The sequence below is a fragment of the Apostichopus japonicus genome, chromosome 8 (genome assembly GCF_037975245.1).
Source record: "Apostichopus japonicus isolate 1M-3 chromosome 8, ASM3797524v1, whole genome shotgun sequence".
In the NCBI taxonomy this organism is placed as follows: domain Eukaryota; kingdom Metazoa; phylum Echinodermata; class Holothuroidea; order Aspidochirotida; family Stichopodidae; genus Apostichopus; species Apostichopus japonicus.
This window is the reverse complement of record NC_092568.1, coordinates 38,430,847-38,448,530: the sequence shown is the minus strand read 5'-3', so window position 1 is coordinate 38,448,530 and position 17,684 is coordinate 38,430,847. Positions and strand designations below refer to the sequence as shown.

At 44.1% G+C, this 17,684-nt stretch overlaps 21 non-coding genes across 21 annotated transcripts; all 21 read right to left on the bottom strand.

Moving 5' to 3' along the window:
• Positions 1 to 543: 543 nt before the first annotated feature.
• Positions 544 to 662, bottom strand: LOC139972631 (5S ribosomal RNA). Its single transcript, XR_011795035.1, has one exon. It is a non-coding gene; the product is annotated as a 5S ribosomal RNA (ribosomal RNA).
• A 719-nt stretch (positions 663 to 1,381) lies between these two features.
• On the bottom strand, positions 1,382 to 1,499 carry LOC139972663 (5S ribosomal RNA). Its single transcript, XR_011795071.1, has one exon. It is a non-coding gene; the product is annotated as a 5S ribosomal RNA (ribosomal RNA).
• Positions 1,500 to 2,219: 720 nt separating this feature from the next.
• LOC139972629 (5S ribosomal RNA) lies at positions 2,220 to 2,338 on the bottom strand. The gene has a single exon (XR_011795034.1). It is a non-coding gene; the product is annotated as a 5S ribosomal RNA (ribosomal RNA).
• Positions 2,339 to 3,052: 714 nt separating this feature from the next.
• On the bottom strand, positions 3,053 to 3,171 carry LOC139972628 (5S ribosomal RNA). Its single transcript, XR_011795033.1, has one exon. It is a non-coding gene; the product is annotated as a 5S ribosomal RNA (ribosomal RNA).
• Positions 3,172 to 3,887: 716 nt separating this feature from the next.
• LOC139972627 (5S ribosomal RNA) lies at positions 3,888 to 4,006 on the bottom strand. Its single transcript, XR_011795032.1, has one exon. It is a non-coding gene; the product is annotated as a 5S ribosomal RNA (ribosomal RNA).
• Positions 4,007 to 4,722: 716 nt separating this feature from the next.
• LOC139972626 (5S ribosomal RNA) lies at positions 4,723 to 4,841 on the bottom strand. Its single transcript, XR_011795031.1, has one exon. It is a non-coding gene; the product is annotated as a 5S ribosomal RNA (ribosomal RNA).
• A 717-nt stretch (positions 4,842 to 5,558) lies between these two features.
• Positions 5,559 to 5,677, bottom strand: LOC139972625 (5S ribosomal RNA). The gene has a single exon (XR_011795030.1). It is a non-coding gene; the product is annotated as a 5S ribosomal RNA (ribosomal RNA).
• Positions 5,678 to 6,393: 716 nt separating this feature from the next.
• Positions 6,394 to 6,512, bottom strand: LOC139972624 (5S ribosomal RNA). Its single transcript, XR_011795028.1, has one exon. It is a non-coding gene; the product is annotated as a 5S ribosomal RNA (ribosomal RNA).
• Positions 6,513 to 7,228: 716 nt separating this feature from the next.
• LOC139972622 (5S ribosomal RNA) lies at positions 7,229 to 7,347 on the bottom strand. Its single transcript, XR_011795026.1, has one exon. It is a non-coding gene; the product is annotated as a 5S ribosomal RNA (ribosomal RNA).
• Positions 7,348 to 8,065: 718 nt separating this feature from the next.
• Positions 8,066 to 8,184, bottom strand: LOC139972621 (5S ribosomal RNA). Its single transcript, XR_011795025.1, has one exon. It is a non-coding gene; the product is annotated as a 5S ribosomal RNA (ribosomal RNA).
• A 713-nt stretch (positions 8,185 to 8,897) lies between these two features.
• On the bottom strand, positions 8,898 to 9,016 carry LOC139972620 (5S ribosomal RNA). Its single transcript, XR_011795024.1, has one exon. It is a non-coding gene; the product is annotated as a 5S ribosomal RNA (ribosomal RNA).
• Positions 9,017 to 9,731: 715 nt separating this feature from the next.
• On the bottom strand, positions 9,732 to 9,850 carry LOC139972618 (5S ribosomal RNA). The gene has a single exon (XR_011795023.1). It is a non-coding gene; the product is annotated as a 5S ribosomal RNA (ribosomal RNA).
• A 718-nt stretch (positions 9,851 to 10,568) lies between these two features.
• Positions 10,569 to 10,687, bottom strand: LOC139972617 (5S ribosomal RNA). The gene has a single exon (XR_011795022.1). It is a non-coding gene; the product is annotated as a 5S ribosomal RNA (ribosomal RNA).
• A 713-nt stretch (positions 10,688 to 11,400) lies between these two features.
• Positions 11,401 to 11,519, bottom strand: LOC139972616 (5S ribosomal RNA). The gene has a single exon (XR_011795021.1). It is a non-coding gene; the product is annotated as a 5S ribosomal RNA (ribosomal RNA).
• Positions 11,520 to 12,236: 717 nt separating this feature from the next.
• On the bottom strand, positions 12,237 to 12,355 carry LOC139972615 (5S ribosomal RNA). The gene has a single exon (XR_011795020.1). It is a non-coding gene; the product is annotated as a 5S ribosomal RNA (ribosomal RNA).
• A 712-nt stretch (positions 12,356 to 13,067) lies between these two features.
• On the bottom strand, positions 13,068 to 13,186 carry LOC139972614 (5S ribosomal RNA). The gene has a single exon (XR_011795019.1). It is a non-coding gene; the product is annotated as a 5S ribosomal RNA (ribosomal RNA).
• A 718-nt stretch (positions 13,187 to 13,904) lies between these two features.
• On the bottom strand, positions 13,905 to 14,023 carry LOC139972613 (5S ribosomal RNA). Its single transcript, XR_011795018.1, has one exon. It is a non-coding gene; the product is annotated as a 5S ribosomal RNA (ribosomal RNA).
• Positions 14,024 to 14,736: 713 nt separating this feature from the next.
• LOC139972612 (5S ribosomal RNA) lies at positions 14,737 to 14,855 on the bottom strand. Its single transcript, XR_011795017.1, has one exon. It is a non-coding gene; the product is annotated as a 5S ribosomal RNA (ribosomal RNA).
• Positions 14,856 to 15,574: 719 nt separating this feature from the next.
• On the bottom strand, positions 15,575 to 15,693 carry LOC139972610 (5S ribosomal RNA). The gene has a single exon (XR_011795015.1). It is a non-coding gene; the product is annotated as a 5S ribosomal RNA (ribosomal RNA).
• Positions 15,694 to 16,411: 718 nt separating this feature from the next.
• On the bottom strand, positions 16,412 to 16,530 carry LOC139972609 (5S ribosomal RNA). Its single transcript, XR_011795014.1, has one exon. It is a non-coding gene; the product is annotated as a 5S ribosomal RNA (ribosomal RNA).
• Positions 16,531 to 17,248: 718 nt separating this feature from the next.
• On the bottom strand, positions 17,249 to 17,368 carry LOC139972658 (5S ribosomal RNA). The gene has a single exon (XR_011795067.1). It is a non-coding gene; the product is annotated as a 5S ribosomal RNA (ribosomal RNA).
• Positions 17,369 to 17,684: the final 316 nt, after the last annotated feature.

The window sequence follows — 17,684 nt, the reverse complement described above, 5'->3', positions numbered from 1 at the left end:
TGATTGCCCCAATGACTGACGCACGCACGCACACTCACACTGAGAGTCTGAAGCTAGCCACGTTCGTCCGACTTGTGAACAAACCTCTTAACATAGTGTTCGTACGCTGCTCATGGGAAGCCTAAAGTGGTCTAAAATTGCCTCAATCGACCTAATTTGTGCATCACATTTACTTCCTTTTGTGTACTCCGACATCCAAGCCACAAAAAACGAGAGATTTTGTTTGAGAACATATCAAGAAAGATGTTCTCCCGTTTCTTTTCGGCACTTTTCCTGAGGGAGAACACTCGTGCGTGCGTGCATGCATGCGGAATGATATAGCCCTAATGATACACTTGTCTCGAATTAAAGGGGGCTGGAGAAAAACTTGTGATTGCAATGATCAGGTCACAACAATAGTGGTATATGGCAAGTCAATGTCTTCAACGGTGGTGGTGAGGGGGGGGGGGAGGGACTTTTCATAACAATGACAGGATAAAAAGATAGTGAAAAAGAAATAAAGAAAGAAAGGGTGCGGAGTTGTGGGTGAGGAAAAAATGAAAAAGTCTACGGCACCTAGTATTCCCAGGCGGTCACCCATCCAAGTACTGACTAGGCTCGACGCTGCTTGACTTCGGTGATCGGACGAGAACCGGTATATTCAACGTGATATGGTCGTAGACATTAGAATGGTGAAATTTAAGCTTTTTATACCCGCCCGCCCCGAGACTTATTTTGCAAAGTTGGATGTTCAACTCTAGACCACCTATATGGTTACTTATCCCATTAAACTAAATAATGTGCATGTTTTTATATGACTTGAGAAGCTATATGGTAGCATATACGCCCGGATATGATTGCCCCAATGACTGACGCACGCACGCACACTCACACTGAGAGTCTGAAGCTAGCCACGTTCGTCCGACTTGTGAACAAACCTCTTAACATAGTGTTCGTACGCTGCTCATGGGAAGCCTAAAGTGGTCTAAAATTGCCTCAATCGACCTAATTTGTGCATCACATTTACTTCCTTTTGTGTACTCCGACATCCAAGCCACAAAAAACGAGAGATTTTGTTTGAGAACATATCAAGAAAGATGTTCTCCCGTTTCTTTTCGGCACTTTTCCTGAGGGAGAACACTCGTGCGTGCGTGCGTGCATGCATGCGGAATGATATAGCCCTAATGATACACTTGTCTCGAATTAAAGGGGGCTGGAGAAAAACTTGTGATTGCAATGATCAGGTCACAACAATAGTGGTATATGGCAAGTCAATGTCTTCAACGGTGGTGGTGAGGGGGGGGGGGGGAGGGACTTTTCATAACAATGACAGGATAAAAGAATAGTGAAAAAGAAATAAAGAAAGAAAGGGTGCGGAGTTGTGGGTGAGGAAAAATGAAAAAGTCTACGGCACCTAGTATTCCAGGCGGTCACCCATCCAAGTACTGACTAGGCTCGACGCTGCTTGACTTCGGTGATCGGACGAGAACCGGTATATTCAACGTGATATGGTCGTAGACATTAGAATGGTGAAATTTAAGCTTTTTATACCCGCCCGCCCCGAGACTTATTTTGCAAAGTTGGATGTTCAACTCTAGACCACCTATATGGTTACTTATCCCATTAAACTAAATAATGTGCATGTTTTTATATGACTTGAGAAGCTATATGGTAGCATATACGCCCGGATATGATTGCCCCAATGACTGACGCACGCACGCACACTCACACTGAGAGTCTGAAGCTAGCCACGTTCGTCCGACTTGTGAACAAACCTCTTAACATAGTGTTCGTACGCTGCTCATGGGAAGCCTAAAGTGGTCTAAAATTGCCTCAATCGACCTAATTTGTGCATCACATTTACTTCCTTTTGTGTACTCCGACATCCAAGCCACAAAAAACGAGAGATTTTGTTTGAGAACATATCAAGAAAGATGTTCTCCCGTTTCTTTTCGGCACTTTTTCCTGAGGGAGAACACTCGTGCGTGCGTGCATGCATGCATGCGGAATGATATAGCCCTAATGATACACTTGTCTCGAATTAAAGGGGGCTGGAGAAAAACTTGTGATTGCAATGATCAGGTCACAACAATTGTGGTATATGGCAAGTCAATGTCTTCAACGGTGGTGGTGAGGGGGGGGGGGAGGGGACTTTTCATAACAATGACAGGATAAAAGAATAGTGAAAAAGAAATAAAGAAAGAAAGGGTGCGGAGTTGTGGGTGAGGAAAAATGAAAAAAGTCTACGGCACCTAGTATTCCCAGGCGGTCACCCATCCAAGTACTGACTAGGCTCGACGCTGCTTGACTTCGGTGATCGGACGAGAACCGGTATATTCAACGTGATATGGTCGTAGACATTAGAATGGTGAAATTTAAGCTTTTTATACCCGCCCGCCCCGAGACTTATTTTGCAAAGTTGGATGTTCAACTCTAGACCACCTATATGGTTACTTATCCCATTAAACTAAATAATGTGCATGTTTTTATATGACTTGAGAAGCTATATGGTAGCATATACGCCCGGATATGATTGCCCCAATGACTGACGCACGCACGCACACTCACACTGAGAGTCTGAAGCTAGCCACGTTCGTCCGACTTGTGAACAAACCTCTTAACATAGTGTTCGTACGCTGCTCATGGGAAGCCTAAAGTGGTCTAAAATTGCCTCAATCGACCTAATTTGTGCATCACATTTACTTCCTTTTGTGTACTCCGACATCCAAGCCACAAAAAACGAGAGATTTTGTTTGAGAACATATCAAGAAAGATGTTCTCCCGTTTCTTTTCGGCACTTTTCTGAGGGAGAACACTCGTGCGTGCGTGCATGCATGCATGCGGAATGATATAGCCCTAATGATACACTTGTCTCGAATTAAAGGGGGCTGGAGAAAACTTGTGATTGCAATGATCAGGTCACAACAATAGTGGTATAGGCAAGTCAATGTCTTCAACGGTGGTGGTGAGGGGGGGGGGGGGAGGACTTTTCATAACAATGACAGGATAAAGAATAGTGAAAAAGAAATAAAGAAAGAAAGGGTGCGGAGTTGTGGGTGAGGAAAAATGAAAAAGTCTACGGCACCTAGTATTCCCAGGCGGTCACCCATCCAAGTACTGACTAGGCTCGACGCTGCTTGACTTCGGTGATCGGACGAGAACCGGTATATTCAACGTGATATGGTCGTAGACATTAGAATGGTGAAATTTAAGCTTTTTATACCCGCCCGCCCCGAGACTTATTTTGCAAAGTTGGATGTTCAACTCTAGACCACCTATATGGTTACTTATCCCATTAAACTAAATAATGTGCATGTTTTTATATGACTTGAGAAGCTATATGGTAGCATATACGCCCGGATATGATTGCCCCAATGACTGACGCACGCACGCACACTCACACTGAGAGTCTGAAGCTAGCCACGTTCGTCCGACTTGTGAACAAACCTCTTAACATAGTGTTCGTACGCTGCTCATGGGAAGCCTAAAGTGGTCTAAAATTGCCTCAATCGACCTAATTTGTGCATCACATTTACTTCCTTTTGTGTACTCCGACATCCAAGCCACAAAAAACGAGAGATTTTGTTTGAGAACATATCAAGAAAGATGTTCTCCCGTTTCTTTTCGGCACTTTTCCTGAGGGAGAACACTCGTGCGTGCGTGCATGCATGCATGCGGAATGATATAGCCCTAATGATACACTTGTCTCGAATTAAAGGGGGCTGGAGAAAAACTTGTGATTGCAATGATCAGGTCACAACAATAGTGGTATATGGCAAGTCAATGTCTTCAACGGTGGTGGTGAGGGGGGGGGGAGGGACTTTTCATAACAATGACAGGATAAAAGAATAGTGAAAAAGAAATAAAGAAAGAAAGGGTGCGGAGTTGTGGGTGAGGAAAAATGAAAAAGTCTACGGCACCTAGTATTCCCAGGCGGTCACCCATCCAAGTACTGACTAGGCTCGACGCTGCTTGACTTCGGTGATCGGACGAGAACCGGTATATTCAACGTGATATGGTCGTAGACATTAGAATGGTGAAATTTAAGCTTTTTATACCCGCCCGCCCCGAGACTTATTTTGCAAAGTTGGATGTTCAACTCTAGACCACCTATATGGTTACTTATCCCATTAAACTAAATAATGTGCATGTTTTTATATGACTTGAGAAGCTATATGGTAGCATATACGCCCGGATATGATTGCCCCAATGACTGACGCACGCACGCACACTCACACTGAGAGTCTGAAGCTAGCCACGTTCGTCCGACTTGTGAACAAACCTCTTAACATAGTGTTCGTACGCTGCTCATGGGAAGCCTAAAGTGGTCTAAAATTGCCTCAATCGACCTAATTTGTGCATCACATTTACTTCCTTTTGTGTACTCCGACATCCAAGCCACAAAAAACGAGAGATTTTGTTTGAGAACATATCAAGAAAGATGTTCTCCCGTTTCTTTTCGGCACTTTTCCTGAGGGAGAACACTCGTGCGTGCGTGCATGCATGCATGCGGAATGATATAGCCCTAATGATACACTTGTCTCGAATTAAAGGGGGCTGGAGAAAAACTTGTGATTGCAATGATCAGGTCACAACAATAGTGGTATATGGCAAGTCAATGTCTTCAACGGTGGTGGTGAGGGGGGGGGGAGGGACTTTTCATAACAATGACAGGATAAAAGAATAGTGAAAAAGAAATAAAGAAAGAAAGGGTGCGGAGTTGTGGGTGAGGAAAAATGAAAAAGTCTACGGCACCTAGTATTCCCAGGCGGTCACCCATCCAAGTACTGACTAGGCTCGACGCTGCTTGACTTCGGTGATCGGACGAGAACCGGTATATTCAACGTGATATGGTCGTAGACATTAGAATGGTGAAATTTAAGCTTTTTATACCCGCCCGCCCCGAGACTTATTTTGCAAAGTTGGATGTTCAACTCTAGACCACCTATATGGTTACTTATCCCATTAAACTAAATAATGTGCATGTTTTTATATGACTTGAGAAGCTATATGGTAGCATATACGCCCGGATATGATTGCCCCAATGACTGACGCACGCACGCACACTCACACTGAGAGTCTGAAGCTAGCCACGTTCGTCCGACTTGTGAACAAACCTCTTAACATAGTGTTCGTACGCTGCTCATGGGAAGCCTAAAGTGGTCTAAAATTGCCTCAATCGACCTAATTTGTGCATCACATTTACTTCCTTTTGTGTACTCCGACATCCAAGCCACAAAAAACGAGAGATTTTGTTTGAGAACATATCAAGAAAGATGTTCTCCCGTTTCTTTTCGGCACTTTTCCTGAGGGAGAACACTCGTGCGTGCGTGCATGCATGCATGCGGAATGATATAGCCCTAATGATACACTTGTCTCGAATTAAAGGGGGCTGGAGAAAAACTTGTGATTGCAATGATCAGGTCACAACAATAGTGGTATATGGCAAGTCAATGTCTTCAACGGTGGTGGTGAGGGGGGGGGGGAGGGACTTTTCATAACAATGACAGGATAAAAGAATAGTGAAAAAGAAATAAAGAAAGAAAGGGTGCGGAGTTGTGGGTGAGGAAAAATGAAAAAGTCTACGGCACCTAGTATTCCCAGGCGGTCACCCATCCAAGTACTGACTAGGCTCGACGCTGCTTGACTTCGGTGATCGGACGAGAACCGGTATATTCAACGTGATATGGTCGTAGACATTAGAATGGTGAAATTTAAGCTTTTTATACCCGCCCGCCCCGAGACTTATTTTGCAAAGTTGGATGTTCAACTCTAGACCACCTATATGGTTACTTATCCCATTAAACTAAATAATGTGCATGTTTTTATATGACTTGAGAAGCTATATGGTAGCATATACGCCCGGATATGATTGCCCCAATGACTGACGCACGCACGCACACTCACACTGAGAGTCTGAAGCTAGCCACGTTCGTCCGACTTGTGAACAAACCTCTTAACATAGTGTTCGTACGCTGCTCATGGGAAGCCTAAAGTGGTCTAAAATTGCCTCAATCGACCTAATTTGTGCATCACATTTACTTCCTTTTGTGTACTCCGACATCCAAGCCACAAAAAACGAGAGATTTTGTTTGAGAACATATCAAGAAAGATGTTCTCCCGTTTCTTTTCGGCACTTTTCCTGAGGGAGAACACTCGTGCGTGCGTGCATGCATGCATGCGAATGATATAGCCCTAATGATACACTTGTCTCGAATTAAAGGGGGCTGGAGAAAAACTTGTGATTGCAATGATCAGGTCACAACAATAGTGGTATATGGCAAGTCAATGTCTTCAACGGTGGTGGTGAGGGGGGGGGGGAGGGACTTTTCATAACAATGACAGGATAAAAGAATAGTGAAAAAGAAATAAAGAAAGAAAGGGTGCGGAGTTGTGGGTGAGGAAAAATGAAAAAGTCTACGGCACCTAGTATTCCCAGGCGGTCACCCATCCAAGTACTGACTAGGCTCGACGCTGCTTGACTTCGGTGATCGGACGAGAACCGGTATATTCAACGTGATATGGTCGTAGACATTAGAATGGTGAAATTTAAGCTTTTTATACCCGCCCGCCCGAGACTTATTTTGCAAAGTTGGATGTTCAACTCTAGACCACCTATATGGTTACTTATCCCATTAAACTAAATAATGTGCATGTTTTTATATGACTTGAGAAGCTATATGGTAGCATATACGCCCGGATATGATTGCCCCAATGACTGACGCACGCACGCACACTCACACTGAGAGTCTGAAGCTAGCCACGTTCGTCCGACTTGTGAACAAACCTCTTAACATAGTGTTCGTACGCTGCTCATGGGAAGCCTAAAGTGGTCTAAAATTGCCTCAATCGACCTAATTTGTGCATCACATTTACTTCCTTTTGTGTACTCCGACATCCAAGCCACAAAAAACGAGAGATTTTGTTTGAGAACATATCAAGAAAGATGTTCTCCCGTTTCTTTTCGGCACTTTTCCTGAGGGAGAACACTCGTGCGTGCGTGCATGCATGCATGCGGAATGATATAGCCCTAATGATACACTTGTCTCGAATTAAAGGGGGCTGGAGAAAAACTTGTGATTGCAATGATCAGGTCACAACAATAGTGGTATATGGCAAGTCAATGTCTTCAACGGTGGTGGTGAGGGGGGGGGGGAGGGACTTTTCATAACAATGACAGGATAAAAGAATAGTGAAAAAGAAATAAAGAAAGAAAGGGTGCGGAGTTGTGGGTGAGGAAAAATGAAAAAGTCTACGGCACCTAGTATTCCCAGGCGGTCACCCATCCAAGTACTGACTAGGCTCGACGCTGCTTGACTTCGGTGATCGGACGAGAACCGGTATATTCAACGTGATATGGTCGTAGACATTAGAATGGTGAAATTTAAGCTTTTTATACCCGCCCGCCCCGAGACTTATTTTGCAAAGTTGGATGTTCAACTCTAGACCACCTATATGGTTACTTATCCCATTAAACTAAATAATGTGCATGTTTTTATATGACTTGAGAAGCTATATGGTAGCATATACGCCCGGATATGATTGCCCCAATGACTGACGCACGCACGCACACTCACACTGAGAGTCTGAAGCTAGCCACGTTCGTCCGACTTGTGAACAAACCTCTTAACATAGTGTTCGTACGCTGCTCATGGGAAGCCTAAAGTGGTCTAAAATTGCCTCAATCGACCTAATTTGTGCATCACATTTACTTCCTTTTGTGTACTCCGACATCCAAGCCACAAAAAACGAGAGATTTTGTTTGAGAACATATCAAGAAAGATGTTCTCCCGTTTCTTTTCGGCACTTTTCCTGAGGGAGAACACTCGTGCGTGCGTGCATGCATGCATGCGGAATGATATAGCCCTAATGATACACTTGTCTCGAATTAAAGGGGGCTGGAGAAAAACTTGTGATTGCAATGATCAGGTCACAACAATAGTGGTATATGGCAAGTCAATGTCTTCAACGGTGGTGGTGAGGGGGGGGGGGGAGGGACTTTTCATAACAATGACAGGATAAAAGAATAGTGAAAAAGAAATAAAGAAAGAAAGGGTGCGGAGTTGTGGGTGAGGAAAAATGAAAAAGTCTACGGCACCTAGTATTCCCAGGCGGTCACCCATCCAAGTACTGACTAGGCTCGACGCTGCTTGACTTCGGTGATCGGACGAGAACCGGTATATTCAACGTGATATGGTCGTAGACATTAGAATGGTGAAATTTAAGCTTTTTATACCCGCCCGCCCCGAGACTTATTTTGCAAAGTTGGATGTTCAACTCTAGACCACCTATATGGTTACTTATCCCATTAAACTAAATAATGTGCATGTTTTTATATGACTTGAGAAGCTATATGGTAGCATATACGCCCGGATATGATTGCCCCAATGACTGACGCACGCACGCACACTCACACTGAGAGTCTGAAGCTAGCCACGTTCGTCCGACTTGTGAACAAACCTCTTAACATAGTGTTCGTACGCTGCTCATGGGAAGCCTAAAGTGGTCTAAAATTGCCTCAATCGACCTAATTTGTGCATCACATTTACTTCCTTTTGTGTACTCCGACATCCAAGCCACAAAAAACGAGAGATTTTGTTTGAGAACATATCAAGAAAGATGTTCTCCCGTTTCTTTTCGGCACTTTTCCTGAGGGAGAACACTCGTGCGTGCGTGCATGCATGCGGAATGATATAGCCCTAATGATACACTTGTCTCGAATTAAAGGGGGCTGGAGAAAAACTTGTGATTGCAATGATCAGGTCACAACAATAGTGGTATATGGCAAGTCAATGTCTTCAACGGTGGTGGTGAGGGGGGGGGGGAGGGACTTTTCATAACAATGACAGGATAAAAGAATAGTGAAAAAGAAATAAAGAAAGAAAGGGTGCGGAGTTGTGGGTGAGGAAAAATGAAAAAGTCTACGGCACCTAGTATTCCCAGGCGGTCACCCATCCAAGTACTGACTAGGCTCGACGCTGCTTGACTTCGGTGATCGGACGAGAACCGGTATATTCAACGTGATATGGTCGTAGACATTAGAATGGTGAAATTTAAGCTTTTTATACCCGCCCGCCCCGAGACTTATTTTGCAAAGTTGGATGTTCAACTCTAGACCACCTATATGGTTACTTATCCCATTAAACTAAATAATGTGCATGTTTTTATATGACTTGAGAAGCTATATGGTAGCATATACGCCCGGATATGATTGCCCCAATGACTGACGCACGCACGCACACTCACACTGAGAGTCTGAAGCTAGCCACGTTCGTCCGACTTGTGAACAAACCTCTTAACATAGTGTTCGTACGCTGCTCATGGGAAGCCTAAAGTGGTCTAAAATTGCCTCAATCGACCTAATTTGTGCATCACATTTACTTCCTTTTGTGTACTCCGACATCCAAGCCACAAAAAACGAGAGATTTTGTTTGAGAACATATCAAGAAAGATGTTCTCCCGTTTCTTTTCGGCACTTTTCCTGAGGAGAACACTCGTGCGTGCGTGCATGCATGCATGCGGAATGATATAGCCCTAATGATACACTTGTCTCGAATTAAAGGGGGCTGGAGAAAAACTTGTGATTGCAATGATCAGGTCACAACAATAGTGGTATATGGCAAGTCAATGTCTTCAACGGTGGTGGTGAGGGGGGGGGGAGGGACTTTTCATAACAATGACAGGATAAAAGAATAGTGAAAAAGAAATAAAGAAAGAAAGGGTGCGGAGTTGTGGGTGAGGAAAAATGAAAAAGTCTACGGCACCTAGTATTCCCAGGCGGTCACCCATCCAAGTACTGACTAGGCTCGACGCTGCTTGACTTCGGTGATCGGACGAGAACCGGTATATTCAACGTGATATGGTCGTAGACATTAGAATGGTGAAATTTAAGCTTTTTATACCCGCCCGCCCCGAGACTTATTTTGCAAAGTTGGATGTTCAACTCTAGACCACCTATATGGTTACTTATCCCATTAAACTAAATAATGTGCATGTTTTTATATGACTTGAGAAGCTATATGGTAGCATATACGCCCGGATATGATTGCCCCAATGACTGACGCACGCACGCACACTCACACTGAGAGTCTGAAGCTAGCCACGTTCGTCCGACTTGTGAACAAACCTCTTAACATAGTGTTCGTACGCTGCTCATGGGAAGCCTAAAGTGGTCTAAAATTGCCTCAATCGACCTAATTTGTGCATCACATTTACTTCCTTTTGTGTACTCCGACATCCAAGCCACAAAAAACGAGAGATTTTGTTTGAGAACATATCAAGAAAGATGTTCTCCCGTTTCTTTTCGGCACTTTTCCTGAGGGAGAACACTCGTGCGTGCGTGCATGCATGCATGCGGAATGATATAGCCCTAATGATACACTTGTCTCGAATTAAAGGGGGCTGGAGAAAAACTTGTGATTGCAATGATCAGGTCACAACAATAGTGGTATATGGCAAGTCAATGTCTTCAACGGTGGTGGTGAGGGGGGGGGGGGAGGGACTTTTCATAACAATGACAGGATAAAAGAATAGTGAAAAAGAAATAAAGAAAGAAAGGGTGCGGAGTTGTGGGTGAGGAAAAATGAAAAAGTCTACGGCACCTAGTATTCCCAGGCGGTCACCCATCCAAGTACTGACTAGGCTCGACGCTGCTTGACTTCGGTGATCGGACGAGAACCGGTATATTCAACGTGATATGGTCGTAGACATTAGAATGGTGAAATTTAAGCTTTTTATACCCGCCCGCCCCGAGACTTATTTTGCAAAGTTGGATGTTCAACTCTAGACCACCTATATGGTTACTTATCCCATTAAACTAAATAATGTGCATGTTTTTATATGACTTGAGAAGCTATATGGTAGCATATACGCCCGGATATGATTGCCCCAATGACTGACGCACGCACGCACACTCACACTGAGAGTCTGAAGCTAGCCACGTTCGTCCGACTTGTGAACAAACCTCTTAACATAGTGTTCGTACGCTGCTCATGGGAAGCCTAAAGTGGTCTAAAATTGCCTCAATCGACCTAATTTGTGCATCACATTTACTTCCTTTTGTGTACTCCGACATCCAAGCCACAAAAAACGAGAGATTTTGTTTGAGAACATATCAAGAAAGATGTTCTCCCGTTTCTTTTCGGCACTTTTCCTGAGGGAGAACACTCGTGCGTGCGTGCATGCATGCGGAATGATATAGCCCTAATGATACACTTGTCTCGAATTAAAGGGGGCTGGAGAAAAACTTGTGATTGCAATGATCAGGTCACAACAATAGTGGTATATGGCAAGTCAATGTCTTCAACGGTGGTGGTGAGGGGGGGGGGGAGGGACTTTTCATAACAATGACAGGATAAAAGAATAGTGAAAAAGAAATAAAGAAAGAAAGGGTGCGGAGTTGTGGGTGAGGAAAAATGAAAAAGTCTACGGCACCTAGTATTCCCAGGCGGTCACCCATCCAAGTACTGACTAGGCTCGACGCTGCTTGACTTCGGTGATCGGACGAGAACCGGTATATTCAACGTGATATGGTCGTAGACATTAGAATGGTGAAATTTAAGCTTTTTATACCCGCCCGCCCCGAGACTTATTTTGCAAAGTTGGATGTTCAACTCTAGACCACCTATATGGTTACTTATCCCATTAAACTAAATAATGTGCATGTTTTTATATGACTTGAGAAGCTATATGGTAGCATATACGCCCGGATATGATTGCCCCAATGACTGACGCACGCACGCACACTCACACTGAGAGTCTGAAGCTAGCCACGTTCGTCCGACTTGTGAACAAACCTCTTAACATAGTGTTCGTACGCTGCTCATGGGAAGCCTAAAGTGGTCTAAAATTGCCTCAATCGACCTAATTTGTGCATCACATTTACTTCCTTTTGTGTACTCCGACATCCAAGCCACAAAAAACGAGAGATTTTGTTTGAGAACATATCAAGAAAGATGTTCTCCCGTTTCTTTTCGGCACTTTTCCTGAGGGAGAACACTCGTGCGTGCGTGCATGCATGCATGCGGAATGATATAGCCCTAATGATACACTTGTCTCGAATTAAAGGGGGCTGGAGAAAAACTTGTGATTGCAATGATCAGGTCACAACAATAGTGGTATATGGCAAGTCAATGTCTTCAACGGTGGTGGTGAGGGGGGGGGGGAGGGACTTTTCATAACAATGACAGGATAAAAGAATAGTGAAAAAGAAATAAAGAAAGAAAGGGTGCGGAGTTGTGGGTGAGGAAAAATGAAAAAGTCTACGGCACCTAGTATTCCCAGGCGGTCACCCATCCAAGTACTGACTAGGCTCGACGCTGCTTGACTTCGGTGATCGGACGAGAACCGGTATATTCAACGTGATATGGTCGTAGACATTAGAATGGTGAAATTTAAGCTTTTTATACCCGCCCGCCCCGAGACTTATTTTGCAAAGTTGGATGTTCAACTCTAGACCACCTATATGGTTACTTATCCCATTAAACTAAATAATGTGCATGTTTTTATATGACTTGAGAAGCTATATGGTAGCATATACGCCCGGATATGATTGCCCCAATGACTGACGCACGCACGCACACTCACACTGAGAGTCTGAAGCTAGCCACGTTCGTCCGACTTGTGAACAAACCTCTTAACATAGTGTTCGTACGCTGCTCATGGGAAGCCTAAAGTGGTCTAAAATTGCCTCAATCGACCTAATTTGTGCATCACATTTACTTCCTTTTGTGTACTCCGACATCCAAGCCACAAAAAACGAGAGATTTTGTTTGAGAACATATCAAGAAAGATGTTCTCCCGTTTCTTTTCGGCACTTTTCCTGAGGGAGAACACTCGTGCGTGCGTGCATGCATGCGGAATGATATAGCCCTAATGATACACTTGTCTCGAATTAAAGGGGGCTGGAGAAAAACTTGTGATTGCAATGATCAGGTCACAACAATAGTGGTATATGGCAAGTCAATGTCTTCAACGGTGGTGGTGAGGGGGGGGGGAGGGACTTTTCATAACAATGACAGGATAAAAGAATAGTGAAAAAGAAATAAAGAAAGAAAGGGTGCGGAGTTGTGGGTGAGGAAAAATGAAAAAGTCTACGGCACCTAGTATTCCCAGGCGGTCACCCATCCAAGTACTGACTAGGCTCGACGCTGCTTGACTTCGGTGATCGGACGAGAACCGGTATATTCAACGTGATATGGTCGTAGACATTAGAATGGTGAAATTTAAGCTTTTTATACCCGCCCGCCCCGAGACTTATTTTGCAAAGTTGGATGTTCAACTCTAGACCACCTATATGGTTACTTATCCCATTAAACTAAATAATGTGCATGTTTTTATATGACTTGAGAAGCTATATGGTAGCATATACGCCCGGATATGATTGCCCCAATGACTGACGCACGCACGCACACTCACACTGAGAGTCTGAAGCTAGCCACGTTCGTCCGACTTGTGAACAAACCTCTTAACATAGTGTTCGTACGCTGCTCATGGGAAGCCTAAAGTGGTCTAAAATTGCCTCAATCGACCTAATTTGTGCATCACATTTACTTCCTTTTGTGTACTCCGACATCCAAGCCACAAAAAACGAGAGATTTTGTTTGAGAACATATCAAGAAAGATGTTCTCCCGTTTCTTTTCGGCACTTTTCCTGAGGGAGAACACTCGTGCGTGCGTGCATGCATGCATGCGGAATGATATAGCCCTAATGATACACTTGTCTCGAATTAAAGGGGGCTGGAGAAAAACTTGTGATTGCAATGATCAGGTCACAACAATAGTGGTATATGGCAAGTCAATGTCTTCAACGGTGGTGGTGAGGGGGGGGGGGGAGGGACTTTTCATAACAATGACAGGATAAAAGAATAGTGAAAAAGAAATAAAGAAAGAAAGGGTGCGGAGTTGTGGGTGAGGAAAAATGAAAAAGTCTACGGCACCTAGTATTCCCAGGCGGTCACCCATCCAAGTACTGACTAGGCTCGACGCTGCTTGACTTCGGTGATCGGACGAGAACCGGTATATTCAACGTGATATGGTCGTAGACATTAGAATGGTGAAATTTAAGCTTTTTATACCCGCCCGCCCCGAGACTTATTTTGCAAAGTTGGATGTTCAACTCTAGACCACCTATATGGTTACTTATCCCATTAAACTAAATAATGTGCATGTTTTTATATGACTTGAGAAGCTATATGGTAGCATATACGCCCGGATATGATTGCCCCAATGACTGACGCACGCACGCACACTCACACTGAGAGTCTGAAGCTAGCCACGTTCGTCCGACTTGTGAACAAACCTCTTAACATAGTGTTCGTACGCTGCTCATGGGAAGCCTAAAGTGGTCTAAAATTGCCTCAATCGACCTAATTTGTGCATCACATTTACTTCCTTTTGTGTACTCCGACATCCAAGCCACAAAAAACGAGAGATTTTGTTTGAGAACATATCAAGAAAGATGTTCTCCCGTTTCTTTTCGGCACTTTTCCTGAGGGAGAACACTCGTGCGTGCGTGCATGCATGCGGAATGATATAGCCCTAATGATACACTTGTCTCGAATTAAAGGGGGCTGGAGAAAAACTTGTGATTGCAATGATCAGGTCACAACAATAGTGGTATATGGCAAGTCAATGTCTTCAACGGTGGTGGTGAGGGGGGGGGGGAGGGACTTTTCATAACAATGACAGGATAAAAGAATAGTGAAAAAGAAATAAAGAAAGAAAGGGTGCGGAGTTGTGGGTGAGGAAAAATGAAAAAGTCTACGGCACCTAGTATTCCCAGGCGGTCACCCATCCAAGTACTGACTAGGCTCGACGCTGCTTGACTTCGGTGATCGGACGAGAACCGGTATATTCAACGTGATATGGTCGTAGACATTAGAATGGTGAAATTTAAGCTTTTTATACCCGCCCGCCCCGAGACTTATTTTGCAAAGTTGGATGTTCAACTCTAGACCACCTATATGGTTACTTATCCCATTAAACTAAATAATGTGCATGTTTTTATATGACTTGAGAAGCTATATGGTAGCATATACGCCCGGATATGATTGCCCCAATGACTGACGCACGCACGCACACTCACACTGAGAGTCTGAAGCTAGCCACGTTCGTCCGACTTGTGAACAAACCTCTTAACATAGTGTTCGTACGCTGCTCATGGGAAGCCTAAAGTGGTCTAAAATTGCCTCAATCGACCTAATTTGTGCATCACATTTACTTCCTTTTGTGTACTCCGACATCCAAGCCACAAAAAACGAGAGATTTTGTTTGAGAACATATCAAGAAAGATGTTCTCCCGTTTCTTTTCGGCACTTTTCCTGAGGGAGAACACTCGTGCGTGCGTGCATGCATGCATGCGGAATGATATAGCCCTAATGATACACTTGTCTCGAATTAAAGGGGGCTGGAGAGAAAAACTTGTGATTGCAATGATCAGGTCACAACAATAGTGGTATATGGCAAGTCAATGTCTTCAACGGTGGTGGTGAGGGGGGGGGGGAGGGACTTTTCATAACAATGACAGGATAAAAGAATAGTGAAAAAGAAATAAAGAAAGAAAGGGTGCGGAGTTGTGGGTGAGGAAAAATGAAAAAGTCTACGGCACCTAGTATTCCCAGGCGGTCACCCATCCAAGTACTGACTAGGCTCGACGCTGCTTGACTTCGGTGATCGGACGAGAACCGGTATATTCAACGTGATATGGTCGTAGACATTAGAATGGTGAAATTTAAGCTTTTTATACCCGCCCGCCCCGAGACTTATTTTGCAAAGTTGGATGTTCAACTCTAGACCACCTATATGGTTACTTATCCCATTAAACTAAATAATGTGCATGTTTTTATATGACTTGAGAAGCTATATGGTAGCATATACGCCCGGATATGATTGCCCCAATGACTGACGCACGCACGCACACTCACACTGAGAGTCTGAAGCTAGCCACGTTCGTCCGACTTGTGAACAAACCTCTTAACATAGTGTTCGTACGCTGCTCATGGGAAGCCTAAAGTGGTCTAAAATTGCCTCAATCGACCTAATTTGTGCATCACATTTACTTCCTTTTGTGTACTCCGACATCCAAGCCACAAAAAACGAGAGATTTTGTTTGAGAACATATCAAGAAAGATGTTCTCCCGTTTCTTTTCGGCACTTTTCCTGAGGGAGAACACTCGTGCGTGCGTGCATGCATGCATGCGGAATGATATAGCCCTAATGATACACTTGTCTCGAATTAAAGGGGGCTGGAGAAAAACTTGTGATTGCAATGATCAGGTCACAACAATAGTGGTATATGGCAAGTCAATGTCTTCAACGGTGGTGGTGAGGGGGGGGGGGGAGGGACTTTTCATAACAATGACAGGATAAAAGAATAGTGAAAAAGAAATAAAGAAAGAAAGGGTGCGGAGTTGTGGGTGAGGAAAAATGAAAAAGTCTACGGCACCTAGTATTCCCAGGCGGTCACCCATCCAAGTACTGACTAGGCTCGACGCTGCTTGACTTCGGTGATCGGACGAGAACCGGTATATTCAACGTGATATGGTCGTAGACATTAGAATGGTGAAATTTAAGCTTTTTATACCCGCCCGCCCCGAGACTTATTTTGCAAAGTTGGATGTTCAACTCTAGACCACCTATATGGTTACTTATCCCATTAAACTAAATAATGTGCATGTTTTTATATGACTTGAGAAGCTATATGGTAGCATATACGCCCGGATATGATTGCCCCAATGACTGACGCACGCACGCACACTCACACTGAGAGTCTGAAGCTAGCCACGTTCGTCCGACTTGTGAACAAACCTCTTAACATAGTGTTCGTACGCTGCTCATGGGAAGCCTAAAGTGGTCTAAAATTGCCTCAATCGACCTAATTTGTGCATCACATTTACTTCCTTTTGTGTACTCCGACATCCAAGCCACAAAAAACGAGAGATTTTGTTTGAGAACATATCAAGAAAGATGTTCTCCCGTTTCTTTTCGGCACTTTTCCTGAGGGAGAACACTCGTGCGTGCGTGCATGCATGCATGCGGAATGATATAGCCCTAATGATACACTTGTCTCGAATTAAAGGGGGCTGGAGAAAAACTTGTGATTGCAATGATCAGGTCACAACAATAGTGGTATATGGCAAGTCAATGTCTTCAACGGTGGTGGTGAGGGGGGGGGGGGAGGGACTTTTCATAACAATGACAGGATAAAAGAATAGTGAAAAAGAAATAAAGAAAGAAAGGGTGCGGAGTTGTGGGTGAGGAAAAATGAAAAAGTCTACGGCACCTAGTATTCCCAGGCGGTCACCCATCCAAGTAACTGACTAGGCTCGACGCTGCTTGACTTCGGTGATCGGACGAGAACCGGTATATTCAACGTGATATGGTCGTAGACATTAGAATGGTGAAATTTAAGCTTTTTATACCCGCCCGCCCCGAGACTTATTTTGCAAAGTTGGATGTTCAACTCTAGACCACCTATATGGTTACTTATCCCATTAAACTAAATAATGTGCATGTTTTTATATGACTTGAGAAGCTATATGGTAGCATATACGCCCGGATATGATTGCCCCAATGACTGACGCACGCACGCACACTCACACTGAGAGTCTGAAGCTAGCCACGTTCGTCCGACTTGTGAACAAACCTCTTAACATAGTGTTCGTACGCTGCTCATGGGAAGCCTAAAGTGGTCTAAAATTGCCTCA